Here is a 16,376-nt window from a genome sequence, read left to right as displayed (position 1 = left end):
TGGATCCCCATTCCCTGTGGGTGGATCTCTGCATCCCCTGTGGATTCCCATTCCCTGTGGGTGGATCTCTGCATCCCCCGTGGATCCCCAGGGGCTGCAGGGACACAGATGCCCATGGCCATCACCAGGGCCTGCAAAGGAATCTCAGCTCTGGCCCCTGGAGCATCTCCTGCCCCTCCTTCTCCACTGTCCTTGGTGTCTCCATGGTGTTTCCCTCACATGTTCTCACCTACTCCTCTGGCTAGAAAAACACTGTGCATGCCCCACTTTGTTGTGATTTTCTTCTTAAATCTGTCATCACAGAGGCATTACCAACCTCTCTAATTGGGCCAGCAGCCTGTCCATCTTCAGAGCCATCAGACTTTGGTTGTGCTGGACATGGTGGAAGCTTCAGCAGCTTCTCACAGGAGCCGCCTCTGTGCCCCCCCTGCTACCACAAGCCAGGCTGTGCAAACCAAACCAACACACCTAGGCAATAACATCTGCTAAAGTTTCAACAGGTCTGAAGCGTGGGAGATCACAGGACAGCTGCCGGGAGTGGAGGGGATCAGCCTCTCCTGCTGCCAGGCTGGCACACCAGCCAGGGCTGCTGTGGGTGTGGAGAGGGTACAGCCAACCAGGCAGGAGGCAGGGATGGATGAGGGACATTGCAGTCCCTTGGGGCTGAAGAGTGTAATTTATTGAAAGGGAAAGCCCAAGGGAATTCACAGCTTGTCGGCGTTTCAGTCTGTGAAAGATGTGTATTTTATGATTGGCTTTTTGCAAATATTCAAATGAATATTATATGTGTTGTGTTAGAAAGTTATGCTGTATTAATTTTCTTAAGTAGTGTGTTAAATATAGTTTTAACATAAGGTTAAAATAAAAACTATTCTGTGCAAGATACTGTTTTAAAAGAGAGAACTCACAATGAGATAGCAGCCACAGGACACCTGAATCTTTCAGAGAAAGAGAATTTATTGTGCTCTTATCAGAAGAAACGAACTTCTTCCTACCTTGCTCAGCCATGAAGATGCCATCAGGATTCAGAGGAAGAAGCTGACACTGACCAGACAGAATCCTGGTTTGAATGGAATTTATGCACCATGTATGAAGTGTATGAATATGCAACAGGCTGTTGCTTTTAAGGGTTAATCCTCTCTTAATGTGGGTCCTTTTTCAAGCTTATTTTGCCCAGAAAAGATACCCACACTGTCCGTAACTTTGTTTTTATTGTCTCGTATTGTCCTAATCCCAGTTGTTCAAAATTTTATTACTCTAATTATATTACTATTTTTACAACCATTTTATTACTATTAAACATTTACAATTTTAAAAACAAGTGATAGGCATTTTTCTCAAGTCTGTGCTCCACAAACTCTTCCTGCACATTACTCAGTGGCTGTTTTGAGATCTGACTCTTGTTTCCCGTTCCACGCAGCTCCTCAGGGAAACCCAGCTCCTTGACCGCCACGGTGAGGGGCTCAGAAACACAGCAAGGCTTGCTGATGGGCATATGAATTTGTGTATGGAGAGGCACGGCAAGGCTTGCTGATGGGAATGTGAATTTGTGTATTGAGAGAGACAGCAAGGCTTGCTGATGGGAATGTGAATTTGTGTATTGAGAGACAGCTGATTCTTTGCGCCTGCTACTGCACCGCCCTAAATCCATCAGGAAACGGAAAGGGAGTGTCACGAAGAGCTGTGGTGGGACGCGGCAGAGTGCCAACGCTTCTCAAGGGAAGTAAAAACTTTACTAAGTATGCAAAAAGTTCATCATTAGTCACCGCATTTGTTTTCTGCGTCATCGCTTCTCAGTCAGCTGAAATCGCAGAACGCACTGCAGACAGCCATAAACACTTACAGTGTCTAAACAAACAGATGCCTTTACAGAAACTGTTTTTCTTGGCCGGAGTTGTACACCCGGACAATAGCAGAAGTAAAAGCGAGCGCTCGGTTTGCGGTGTCCCCAGGGGAAGGAAAGCGCCCGGGCGTGGCACCCGGGCAGCCCGGCCGTGCTGACCGCGGGCAGCGCTCGCTCGCTCGGGGGGCTGCCGGGGATCGGGAGAGCTGAACGCAGCCGGGACCCCCTTGGGGAACAGGCAGACGTTTTGGTTCTGGAATCTCGCAGTTACACTCCCTTAACTGGATTGCCTGGTTTACAGCTGTCATCAGAGCCTTCTTAAGGCGGTAGTTCAAAGAAACCATCTCACCCTCCACGCCCCAAAACCCCCATCACCCCGAACCCCCCACCGCTCAAAAAACCGCAACAACAACAACAACAACAAAACCCAAACCAAAACCAATACCGAAATCAAACAACCATCCGAAAAAACCCCCACAACTCCCCCAAAAATCAAAACCAAACCAACTCCCCAAAACCCAAAAAACCCCCAAGACATAACAAAACAAACAAAAAACACCCCAAACTCCCAAACAAACAAGTGTGACCATGTTCACAGGGGTCCAAGGATGAGGGAAGAGACGAGGATCTGACTCCATGTTTCAGAAGGCTTGATTTATTATTTTATGATCTATATTATATTAAAATTATACTAAAAGAATAGAAAAAAGGATTTCATCAGAAGGCTAGCTAAGAATAGAAAAAGAAGGAATGATAACAAAAGCTTGTGTCTCGGACAGAAAGTCCGAACCAGCTGACTGTGATTGGCCATTAATTAGAAACAACCACATGAGACCAATCACAGATGCACCTGTTGCATTCCACAGCAGCAGATAACCATTGTTTACATTTTGTTCCTGAGGCCTCTCAGCTTCTCAGGAGGAAAAATACTAAGGAAAGGATTTTTCAGAAAATATGTCTGTGACAAACAAGCAACAAAACAAACAAAAAACCCCCAACCCTACAAGAAAAAAATCCCTTTGATGTGTTTTGGGGAATCGAGAGAATGAGTCTCTTTGTTGCTGGTAGAGAGATTCTTAAGGATGGCTGAATATGTACAAAAGCTGCTCAGTAAAAAATATGAAGTGTGAGGCTTGATACTTCGCTCTCATCATGTCGCCATGGATGCAGTTCCATTGGTTTTGCTAAACTGCTCCTAAACAACGTAAGTGGAGTTTGGTGTTTAACTGTGATGAGTTGTGCACTGATGTAGGTACACTCACAGAACTGATTACCGAATAGGGTCACGTTGGGAGAAGGCCACTCCATCAGTTCTGCCTCTTAAATTGCGATGTTAAAATAAGAAATTGCATCATTTTACTAAATTCCTGTGTCGTTCTGGTGAAATCAGGAATATTTTCACTTGTCCTTTTATAGTAAATTTGGTTTCTCAGGGTTCAGTGCCCTCTGGTGGTGATGGCCTTTTCTCCTGTGACAATAGAGATGCCGGCACCTCATGCTTCATTTTGGTTTTTTATCAGTTGTCTGTTGATTATCCCAACCCGATAACTAGTTTGAATAAAGTCAGATTACAGTATTTTTTAACACAGAGGATTATAGAGTGAGTCACTGAGTCTGACATGTGAAAATCAGAGCATTGAAAGGATGCAGGCAGCTCAGTAGCTCTAGCAAAAATATTAACAAAATCAGTTTATTTCAGTGTGCATTAGTACCTTAGACAGTAAAGCAGAACTGAATGATAAAGATTCCATAAAAGTAAAAGAGAATGAAAAACTTATAGTTGCATAAGAGATACACACAAAATTCTGTCGTCACAAGTAAATTTTTTAACCACAATTTCTTGTACGCAGCTTTTAATGACTTATACCTCTCTCATAAATGCCCATTTTAAACTGTCCTTGATTACATATTTCATTACAAAGTGTATTAAATGATATCAAGAGATCAGCTTTTTGGCAAAAAATTCTTGAAAAAGGTAAACCCCTCAGTATGCATTTTAGTAAGTTACTTTTTGCAATATTCAAGCACAACTTATGTAGCTGGCAGGCTGGTGATAATAATAGAAATAATTGTACAAGTGATTGTCTATTCATAAAGATGTAAGTATTGAGTGACCCTGTTCTTCTCTGCTGTTTTTAACATTCTCCAGGAGGAGATGATAGTTACAGCAATAGCTATAATATGAGCTTTAAGAATATATTTCACATTGCTGTTATAAAATACTGTTAAATTCTGTATGTTTGATACAGACTACATTTGGTCTTCAAAGTTTCCATTGATTGCAGTGCACATATATAGTACTCCTATAAACAACATAAAAGAATGAAGCATCCTTTCCATGCTGGCTTCTTAGATATCAAATTATCAAGCTACATATCTCTTTTCAGCTCACTTACTTGAGCAGACTCTGCAGTTTAGCTCCAATGCCTTGGCTGAAGGTTTTCATCCTCTAAAGCCTCATGCAGCTTCCAAATTTGACTTTTCTTGCCATCAGTCCCACTGTCCTTGTCCCATGCAAAAGCAGAGACATGAAGCTGCAAAGGCCTCTGTCTTACAGAGTGGTCTAGTCATAGGTTTACAGGTAGCACTTCTAACCCGAAATTAGCGATGATAGATGGGCCAGGAGAAGAAAAAGTGCCATTTTCTATGGAGATTAGAGACAAGGAGAAAAATAGCATTTCTAAGAGCAAGCAAGATGAAGGTGTGTAGGGCTGTCTGTCTCAGGGAAGCCTGTTGGATGGTCACAGAGCAAAAGGAAGGTGACTAAGGTGTTTCTGCAATGACCTACCCTACCCAAACACACAGGTTTTCCCAGTGCCTTGGGGCTGTGCACTGGCTGATTTCATCTCCTAACACAGCTTTAAGGAGCTGCTGTCTGGCCTGTGCTGGCCTGTCCCCCCGTGGATGTCAAAATGCTGATATATGCTGGAAGGCAGCACAGGAGGTAAATTAATTCTGATGATGGATGATGTCAGCCTTGATCCAGTACTGCTTTATTGAGCAGTCTTGTTTCTCATTGTAATAAAACTGAGGAGTGGAAATGTAGTGATGTGAGGTCCCCAGGACAAGGTGAGAGATGAGAATTTGACTCCAAGTTCTCAGAAGGCTGATTTATTATTTTATGATATTATATTCTATGAAAAGAAAATTATATACTAAAACTATACTAAAGAAAGAGAAAGGATACAGACAGAAGGCTAGACAAAAATGAATAATAAAAACCCGTGACTGACCAGAGTCCTGACACAGCTGGACTGGGATTGGTCATTAAGTTAAAACAATTTACATGCTGGGTGAACAATTCTCCAAATCACATTCCAAAGCAGCAAAACAGGGAGAAGCTGAAGCTTCCCAGCTTCCCAGGAGAAGAAATCCTGGCAAAGGGATTTTTCAGAAAATATCATGGTAACAGTGAAAGCTCTTGCTTGCTGCAGCCCTTCAGTTTCCTTCTCATTTTGGCAATTTCTCCACACAACTGTGTGAGGTACAGTGCCTGCATGGTCTCCAGCCTTTCCCCAGTCCCTAGCCACAGCTGAAACCTATCCCAGATCCTGTCTGAGTAATGCAGCACTTATTTCCCCACCCAGGGGGACCCTTAGGCAGAGTTGTCAGTGCTGCCCCAGCTGGCCTGTCCGTCCTGTACAGAGCTCAGCCTGGGCATACAGATCAGTTGTGTGAGCTCTGCAAACATGAGAAGCATCCCAGAGCAGCAGGAGTCATTAAACACACAGGCAGCCTCAGCCACATCAAACAGAATGGGAATCATTGAGCAAAAAGTAAGGTGGCAAATATAAAAAAAAAAAGAAAAATCTAAAAATCAGTACTTTAAGATCAGAAGTGTGAATAGTAGGATGAAATCAATATAACCTAATAATTTATGTACAGATTCTAAGCAGAAAAAAGCAGAGCCTGTGAAGAACGGAGTGAAAAAGAATAGAAGCAGTAAATAAGAAAAATGAAATATTAAATTAAAATGTTAATTTAAAATTTCAGGGGAATACCTGAAAGCCCTCAAAATGCAAGGTGATTCATCTCCTTTCAAAGAGGCCTACAAATGCCATCAATAAAATTTCTTTTTTTGCTGTTTACCTCCGACTTCAGGTAGGAAAGCTAAAGTATAACACAAAGAGGCCAGCACGTAATTCTGTAGTATCTGTAGAGCCAATTTGCCATTTGAACATTTTTTCAGTGATTGCCTCTCAGAATCTTTATTCTCCTTTGCTGTCAGTTGGCTGAATACATTACAGGAGCTATGTATCTCTAATAAGAGTCAAATCTCCTTTCTTGAGATCATTGCTACTGTCCATAATACAGTTCTTTTCGTGAATTGTAAATTGTATTGTGTAGCAGAAGACAAACTATTTGGGCCTTCTAACTCTTGAATATCCATTCAATTGTGTAATATATGAGGAAGACTCTCATTTGTAATTTTTTGTTTCTTTCATGATAAAAGTTCTACTGTTTCACACCAGTTCAAATGTGAAAAGAGGCAAAAAGATACCATGGTAGTTACTAATTGGATAATTTCTGAAATTTTGAAATCCTCGAGTCTTACTGGCTTAATTGTTGAAGATTCTTCCTGATTGCTGAATTCATTACTTATCCTGTACTTTTGGGTGGTTTCCTTTGAGTTATATCTACAAGTAAGTCAGTCTGCTAAAATAACTGATATTGGTGTACCTGTCAAATGCTTGAGATTATGGGGCTTATCCTTATCTTTGAACACAAAAGATGAGCAGACAGGTACTTGTTGATAGCCTGATGTATTGTAGTGAAAGTGATATTTGTATAGTCTGGTAAACAAACTGTGCTTTGTTAACACACTGCAGGTACGTTAGTAGGTCTATTTTTCAAGACTGCTGTTGTTTTTTGCCCCAGTCTAGGACTTTAAATCTAATCTTTGTGGTATTTTTGGGGTCCCCAGGTGAGCGAAGGAAATCAATCTGACTCCATGTTCTTAGAAGGCTAATTTATTATTTTATGATACTATATTATATTAAAGAATACTATACTAAAGAATAGAGACAGGATACTTACAGAAGACTAAAGGATAATAATGAAAAACTTGTGACTGCTTCCAGAGTCCTGACACAGCCTGACCATGATTGGTCATTGAGTCAAAACAATTCACATGTTGGGTAAACAATCTCCAACAACATTCTAAAGCAGAAAAACAGAGGAGAAACAAATCACATAATTATTGTTTTCCTTTTTTTCTGGGGCTTCTCAGCTTCCCAGGAGAGAAACCCTGGGCAAGGGGATTTTTCAGAAAATATGATGGTGACAAGTTTTCAGGTTTTGTGGTTTTTTTTTTTTTTTTTTTTTTTTTGGATTAAACCTCAGTTTTCTCACAGTTCTCCAGCACAATAATATGCAGCTTCTCAGAGACATAGTCTGGGCTTCACACTTACAAACTGTGCATGGATCAAGAAATGAGCTAGGATAAAACAGACAGCACTTTTTGGCTGGGTTTTTAGAACCAGTCAGTTGCACAAGGAGTCAGTGATCATATTTTCCTGCATGCTATTCTGTGGGTTACTGAAGAAGTTACAGTATCAAGATTTGCCAGTATAGTGGGCTGATTCTGGCCCTGAATTCACTCATCCCCATCTGCTCCAAAGGGCGCATTAGAGGAGTCAATGTGACATTACATAGGAGGGGTAACACTGGTTTTCCTGAACCATTCCTACATGAATTGAGGCAAATGATGCTACTTCATTTTCAGTTTAAAGCACATCTGTATGTTTTGACAAAAGTCTTGAATTATGTGAATATTCAGGGCCATTTACATTTTGATTTCCAAGTGATCTTTGGAAATAGAGGCAAAGCCTTATGTCTCTTAGTGTCTCTAAGTGCAATAATTCTTAGCCCATTTTTGTCTGATGTTCCCCTAAAACTTGTCTGATTCAAGTTAATGGAGTAGGTTTATTTAATCTTTTCACTAAAACTTTTGAGGAAAAGTTTCATAAAAGCTGACCTTTCAGTAATAAGTATGTGGCTTCTGATGTGATCTAATTTTCCTGAGTCTGACACATTGAGAATTAAAATGGAATGATATTTTTTAGAACTGTCAGTAATTGCTGCTGTTATCAATCATTAGCCAGCAAGGCACCATCTTCATTAGCTAACTTTGCCTTGGCCTGCCTAATTTTGCCTTTTTTTCCTCATTTCCTTGGTACTTTCACAAAGCAATGATGTTCTTAAGCTTCATCCCTCTGTTTCTATTTGTAAAATTGATATCCTCCCAACACATTTCCTGTCATGCTCAAATGAAAGCTGAAACAGGAAGAGTATTTCTCTTTTACCTTGTATTTATGAACATTCATGTTGTTTTAAAATAATATTTCTGACTGTGTTTTGGTATCTCCATACTACAGCCCTTAATAAATGCTAATAGTCTGTGAATCCATAATTGTTTTTCTATCTGCATGCCCCAGACCTTACATTTAAAATCTTTTTTTCCTTCTTCTGCTATAATACCTTTTGTAGACATCTGATAATCTTTGTTCTGAATTAATTTTCAAGATCCTACTTTGCTGCTAAATTGGGGCTCATATTCTCTAATACAGTGCCACTGCATATGTTTTTAGGGTTAACAGCAGTTGCAGCATGTGCTTTAATCAATCTTTCTCAACACTGATCCTTTTAGCAGTCTTATCAGGTAGTGGAGAATTGATTATTACTATTGTTTTACTGTGGTACATCTTACTGAACCATACAAGAGAGCTCCTCCTCCAAAGACCAGCAACTTTAATTCAGTCCTTTCCTGAAGCATGGTCAGTCTCCTGTGCTGCTTCATGGGCACTTTTTTTACATTTTGAGAAACACATTTCACATGTCTCCTACTAATTTTTTTCTTGTTAGTGTCATTCATTGTTTTTAGAGCTTGGGATTTTGTAATTCTTTCTATTGCTTTTCTCTCACAAGAAACTCTTGACACACAGTTATGCTCCTCACTGTTTTAATATGTTGAATCAAGTGCAGTGACCATGACTGCATGCTGTGTGAGCAGCTGGATTTGAAACTTTACCTGTGTGGATTCCTAGCACTGGCTGGTTTTAAAACAAATAAAAAAAACAGGCCCAGACAGTGATAGGATTGTCATCAACTACTCTTCCAGAACAACTCCCCTTGTCAATACTCATAATTAATTTGATTGAAACAGTCGAGTGATAATCTATTGATTCACGTTTCAGTGATAAAATTATTAACCACAGGAATATTACTCTGTGTTTTTACACCATACACCTCAGCAGTTGCTTATCTAGCAGGCAAGAACTGTCATGAAATAAGGTCTGGGGTGAGTCATATGAAAAATGTGCAGAGACTGTCCTCAATTTTATTACATGTTGTGAACTTGGCCAAGTGAGCTTGGCCAAGTGCAACAAATTGTTTCCAGTGATACATTTCAAGATGCTGTCATTTTGCCAGGGAAATAAGTTGGGTGTTCAGAAGGGTATACACATACCTGAGCCAAATCCAAACAAATGGCTTGGCTAGGACCCTGGCTGTTTCAAAATGCAAAATAACCAGCAGGAACCACGAACAGGAAGGGGATCACAATTGCCTTAATGCTACAGTCCCTAATAGTGATGTATTTAACTCCTGTCAGAGTGACCTGACCTTAACTTAGTTTTTCTTTCCTACCTTATTTTGTACTTTCTTATCCTAAAACCTGAACTACCTCATGTACAATTTAATGTCACCCATTTATAAAAACCTAACCTGTTCTCCTGCTAATTCCTTTCTAACTTTTCACTCTTGTGAATTCAAAAGGCACTGCTTTGATGTGCTCTGGTCAGCCTTGGTCTTTAGCAGCTTTGCTTCTAGTCTACGTTCCAGCTGTCCTGCTGTGTTGTTGACGTGACAAGAAGACTTTTCTTCTGATGGCAAGAGGCTTAAATAAAAATATCTTCCAGTACAGAGCCTGAAAGAGACTTAGATACCAGAGCTGGCAAGGAAGCAATTCTTATATGTGATGGGCACACTCAATAGCTAGGGTTGTTAGACATATATGTCTAAAATACACATTTAGATGTTGAAAGTATAGTCAGAACAAGGACAAGGGACACGAAAGACAGACCACAGAACAAGGTATTAATCCAAAAGTTTCCTTTAATTGAGACTTTTTTTTCTTAATTGTTTTTCTTTATATTTCAGAATGAAAATGTTTTCCTCTCTGTATGTAAAAATATGATCTGAGAAAAACAAGTTCTCTCTCTACTTTCCTTCATACTTTACAGTTTTTATTCTGTTCCTTTCCTGTTACAGTCTCACACTTCTACATAGAGTGACATTATCTATAATCCCAGTAAGATTCATGTAGGTTTGCTACCATATCATGTAGAGTGTTTTATGTCAGTGAATCCCAAACTGGTTTTTAACAAGAATTCCTCTGGCATGTAAGTCAACATCCCAGGGCCTTCTTTTTCATCTGTTCTCTCTTTTTATCCCACTGGTGCTGCCTAGCTCTTCTTACCCACCTCCAGATCCCTCCCTTCTGCTGGATCCTGATATCACCCTTCTTTCCATTCCTCCCTGAGCAACCTTCCCTCCTCCCATAATGTTTTTTAATCACTCTCTTCCCAGCCAGCTCAGAATATATTTTCCTCTTGGAATTTCAGTCCTTTTCCCTTTAAGAAGGAGATGAGGGCATGGCATCAGTAAAGGGTTTTTCCTGCTTCTGGCCTTCTGCTTTTTTTTTGCAGAAAAGCAGACACATATTCTCCCTTTTCCATCCTAGCAAAACTAGATTTCCTGCTTTCTGAAACAGAGATTGATGGTTCAGGGGATAGGTGCTGTCACAGCAGTCTCCTGGTGTCCAGCATTTACCCTTGGGGAGGAGGAAACACTTTATATCACCTTTGAATGCACCTCTCTTTCTGTCTGCAAGTATTTGAAATTTAACATTTGATTATATAAAATTTTTCACATCAGACTGCTGTGTGCTGTTGCTGATCCTCTCATCCTTTGGTCCCAACGTGTTTGCTTTGGAAGTATTACGATATCATTCAGAGGGAAAAAAATATTTATCCATTTGAACCTAATGGTGGTGCAAATTCTATGGACCTAATCCTAATATGTTCAGTTTGCCCATTTTCAGACAAAAATTACACTGAAGTTAATGGCTCAAGGTTTTTTGTTACTGTTATAATGCCATTGAAAAAGAGAAAAAAACTTGTCAGAAGCATTTATTTTTAGATAGCTATGCATTTCTTTCTTAGATGAGGAGAATCAACTGGAAAGCAAATATAATTGAGAAGATCTTTAGGCATTACAGGCATTACACAATGAATAGAGATGCTTTTCTGTAAGGGTTTGATATGACAAGTTAGAAATAATTTTCATTGCTTTTAAATTAACTTCTGGCATTTCCAGAGGTTTTGTCTTGTGTTTAAAAAGCAGAAGGAAGAATAGTATCCCTAGAATAAGATGCTATCCTATGTAATTTCTTTCTTCTTTGCTTGGAATCAATCATTCTTTCAGTGATGCTCATCTTTGGTGCTGCTCCTTGGCTGCCTGATATTTCTTGCCGTGTGATACCCATGGCTGTAGCTCACCATAAAATGATCATCCAATTTGCTAGGTGCAGTCATCTGTGGATAGGGTCTGGAACATGGTATTTTGATTTGATTTAGTGTGAAGAAGTGTGTTCTTCCTTTCCTCCCTTGTTAAATGCTTTCCAAGAAGTATTTGTGCCTTGTTTCAGGCTCTCCCAGCACACAGCAGTGTAGAAGGGATGGAGTTGCACAGCAGTACCTCATGGAGCTCCCTTGAATTGCTCCTCCTGGACACAGACTAGTTAGAAAGATGCACAAAGCTCTCATTTGGGGAGCACCCAGCAATATTTTTTGTGTGTGTTTTATCCACCATTTAGACATTCACAGTCACTGACGTTTTTTGGATTCACACCTGACATAACAGACATCTCATTCAAACTGAGAGATGAACTTTATTTTCAAGGGCTAATGTCAATCATTTGAAGTTGATTCTTTTAGTAAGAAGTTTGCTATTCTTGAGACCTTTTTGTTCTATAAAAATGATTGCTTATATTCTGACCAAAACAAGAGAGAATTGGCAGAAGGTTAATTATGTAAAGCAATGACAAAAATATTAACTTGGCAGCAGAGAAATGCCAGATCAGCAGAAATTATGAGTTACAGCTATTGCTTGAGAATATCTCCTACCCCATGGCATCTCTTGCTGTTAAACATGTTTTGTCCTACAGGCTTGTTAACAGAGTCAAGATTAAGGAAAGTGACTCTAATCCACTGGTTTGGGCATTCATCTGATGTATTGAAAGCCAGCTGTGTTTTTCAGCCCCACAGGCATAAAGGTTTCTGTTAGAATGGCAGGAGTGAATTATGGATGACTACAACGCACTAACAAAAATTACATTAGCATATGCAGTACAGAGAGGGACAAGTATAATTGCAGTAGCTGTACACAGCAAAGTGTGGGTGAGTTAAAAAATAGTGAGACTAATGCTATTCCTGCTGCATAATCTTTGTGTATTTGGAGAAAGAGATTTCAGTCTTTCTTTGATTTGTATAATCTTAATATTTGCCTAGCATAATTTTTTGTCAAAACCCACTATGCAGCACAGATGTGGGATTAATGATCAACTCACATTAGGCCACAGATGAAATCTAGGATTCAACAATTCAGATTTTATATGCCCTGAAATGCTTACAGACTGAATAAAACCTCTTTGTTTCCTTCACATGGTAATATATTAGGTTCTCAGTGATTGCAGGTTAGAACAGTAAAGATGATTAACAAGGTTGCCACAACTATATGATTGTCAGGGAACTAGGGAGTGGAAAATAAACACATGAGAAGAGGGAATTTTTTAACCATAGTAGAAAAGCATCTTAGTACAGTTCTCAGTCTAGAATATGTATAGCTGCTGCCCTGCCAGCAGAGAGAGTTTCATCTGAATTGAAATAACTCTGATATTTGAGGCTTTTATTTAGGACATATTTAAGTCCTTCTAAAAAGAAATCTTCAGGTTTTAATTTGAGCTTCAGATAAGCTGATGTCAAGCACCTCTGTGTACATAATGTCCCTCCATTACTTGTTTCTTGGTGTAACAGGAATATTCAACAACACTTTCTTTGGAAAGCCATTTTGTCAGCAACAATACAACTTTTGAATACTGACTACATCTAATGACAGAATTAGGGGTTATGGCAATTTACAAATGCTACTGCTGATCAAATCCTGTAAAACTTGATGCACTTTTGCTTTTCTAAAATTTCTGTTTACCAGCATATTAAAGGAAGCTGATGTCTATACATAGCTCTATAAATGCTCTAATGTCTGGGTCAGTTTATTAAACTTATGGTCTTTCCCATCTCCATTGTCCTAGCCTCTCTGTTTTTCTCAGCAAAAAAAAAAAAAAAAAAAAATAGATTCAGTCTTATCAGTGCTCAGCTTTGTGTTTAGTTACTTGTTAGCTAGCCTTATGTTTTGTATTTTAATATCAAGACCACCACTTAGATTGCAAAACTCCCTGACTCCAATTCACCCTGTTTTTATATTTGCCAGAATGTTTCTATTGTTTCTACATCCTGCTTATACAGGAATGTTCCCTGCTTTCTTTGAGCTGGAAGAAGGTTATGCATGAGCTTAAAGGTGATAGAAATCTTCTTTTTCATCTTTCCTTCTCTCCTCACCTCACAGCCACTGTGATATATTAGTGGAGTGATTCTGTGAATATCAAGTGTAGAAGTTGTGGGGTTCAGCCCCAGGTGTTTCCTTCTCAGAGTAATCCAGCTGCACATAGTAATCTTGATGAAATTAATTGCTTACTAGAGCAAGAGCTGTGCTCAGTGCAGGGCTCTAGGTTGTGTCACAGCACTACTGTTACTACTCATTCTGTAAATGAATCTGCTGTATATTCTTTTAACAATGGAAACTAAATGCATCATGCTAAAATCAAATCAGTGCCATCCAGATCAGTCACCAGGGGTCTCTTGATCTCTTTCTATCAAGGCTTTTGTTATTCAGACATTCCCTACAAGCTGTCAAATGGTTCTACTCAATAACAACCAATAAAGTAATCACCCCTTAAAAATTTCCCCAGGGAATCTTTTTAAATTGAACAGGGAGTAATATATCTTGTAGTGTCAATAATGCTGAAAATGTTGATTTGGTTGGTGTTACTATGTGCCTCCTCAAGTCATATTCCAAATGCTGTTCTGGGGAGATGACTTCTACTTGAATTCACTCTGTTGCTCTCTGCCTGCAGCACCAGTTTCAAATCTGTGGCAAGGGCAATCTGACATGGGCTGTATAGTGAAAGAGTGTTCTGGTGACCTGACTGCTTTCTCAACCTTTTAAATCTAACTACTGATAGGGATGCTCTTAAATTAAATAAAAATCAGATGGCAAGGATGAATGTGCTGATAAGATGTTCTCAGATGGCTGACTGATAGAGTGTCTACATGCAGCAGAAATGTGTCCATCTGCTGAGCATAGCATGAGCCTGATTTACTAAGCAAAGCTGGTTCAACACCAGTATCAATAATGTAATTTTCTTTATTATATAAACTGGGTAGAAAAAGATTTTACCATACAAATTTAGTCTATTAAGGACATTTCTGTGAATAAATTATACTAGATGTTCTTTTAATTCTTGTTAATATAGTTGGTTTTTTTTTTCACAGATGTCATTTTTGGGCATTAGAAAATATTTTTTTTCTCCTGCTGTTGTGAGAGAAGAACTGCAAGTACTGACATAAAACATTTTGAGAAATTTGTTCTGTTCTTTTTATTATAAGGGAAAGCAGTCCTGCCAAAATTAAAACCTTCCTGTGACTTAAATACTTGTTTTACTGTATTATTTCTTAGATGCTTGATATCATCCTATATAAACTAATTAAGGGACTATTTCTGAAGTTCCAATTGCATAGTTACACTCTATAATCGTGCTTTTATTTGTTAATTTTTTAAAAAAATTCTATCTACAGTGGACACAAACTGACAGCTTTATGTGTGACTACTAAAATGGGTTTTCAATATAAATTTGTGGATGAGATAACAAATGCTAAAAACTTCTGATTGAGATGTTCATAATCAGAAGTTTTTAGCATTTGTTATCTCATCCACAAATCAGGGTTTGGTTGGGCACCAGAGCAGACTGGAATTGGTGCATTTTTTTGCTATGAGGGTGATGAAGCCCTGGCTCAAGTTGTCCAGAGGAGTTGTGGATGCTCCCTCCCTGCTCAAGGCAAGATTGAATGAGGCTTGGAGCAACCTGGTCTAGTGGAAGATGTCCCTGCCCATGGCAGGGCTTTGGAATGAGATGAGTTTTAGCATATCCAACCCGAGCTATTCTATGATTCTATGTCCCAGGCTGGTCTCAGCCCATCCCCATCCCCATGGAGGTGCCTGATGCCCAAGGCTGGGGCTGCTGGCTGGGATGGTGGGGCTGGGCCAGCTGCCAGAGATCCCCATCGGGCACCCAGCAAACAGAACAGGTGTTAAACTCCTCGCAAGCGAAGCACTGGAGCAAGGAAACACCATTTTTAGGAGTGTGTGTGAGGTGGTGCCAGCTCTCCTGCAGCTGGGTGAGCCCTGCCGTGGTTGGCACAGGCACCAGGGGTGATGCACGTGGGGATGGGCACGCTGCTCTGGGAGCCTCTGGAAGTCACAGAGTGGGCACAGACATAGCAAACCCTGCACAGATGTCAGGGTTTGACTCCAGCTGGCAACAAAGCACCATGGAGCTCTGACTCACTTCTCTCTCCAAACCTGTTTGGATAAGCAGAATTAGGAAAAAAGCAGTGAAACCGGTGGGTTCACGTTAATGACTGAAACAAAGTAAAATGAAATGTACAATGTAATAATAATAATAATAGTAGTAAAAATAGTGATTAAAGGGGGATGGGGAAGAGAGAGATAAAACCCAAGAAAGTGATACACAACAGCATTACCCATCAGCTGCTGATCGATGCCAAGCTCATCCCCAAACCACAACCAGCCCCACTGCCAGGTAAGTCCCCAGTTTATATAGTGGCCATGGTGTGACTATCCCCTTGGCTAGCTCAGCTCAGCTGTCGTGGCCATGCTCCCTCCCTACCGGCTGCTTGTGACAAGATGAGATGCTGAGAAATCCTTGACTTACATTAAGCCCTACTTAGCAACAATAACAGCATCAGGGTGTTATTAGCATTACCCTCATACTGAATCCAAAACACAGCCCTCTACAGCTACTAGGAAGACAATTAAGTCAATCCCAGCCGAAACCAGCTCAATGTATGAAGCGAAAGCGCCGAGAGCCCCTCGGCGAGTTTACTGCGGTTTGACTGAGGGGAGCCGCGGGGCGCGCCGAGCCGGCAGGGGGCGCTGCCAGCCCGCGCTCCGTGCTGGGGAAATGCCTCGCGCTCAGGCGGCGGGAGCGCTGTGGGACCCCGTGAGGGCTGTTCCTGTGGGACATTGTCCCCGGGACACCGTGAGGGGCTGTTCCTGTGGGACATTGTCCCCGGGACACCGTGAGGGGCTATTCCTGTGGCACACCATCCATGGG

This window comes from Geospiza fortis, unplaced genomic scaffold, assembly GCF_000277835.1.
Source record: "Geospiza fortis unplaced genomic scaffold, GeoFor_1.0 scaffold165, whole genome shotgun sequence".
Lineage (NCBI taxonomy): Eukaryota > Metazoa > Chordata > Aves > Passeriformes > Thraupidae > Geospiza > Geospiza fortis.
Note: the sequence above shows the minus strand (reverse complement) of the source record.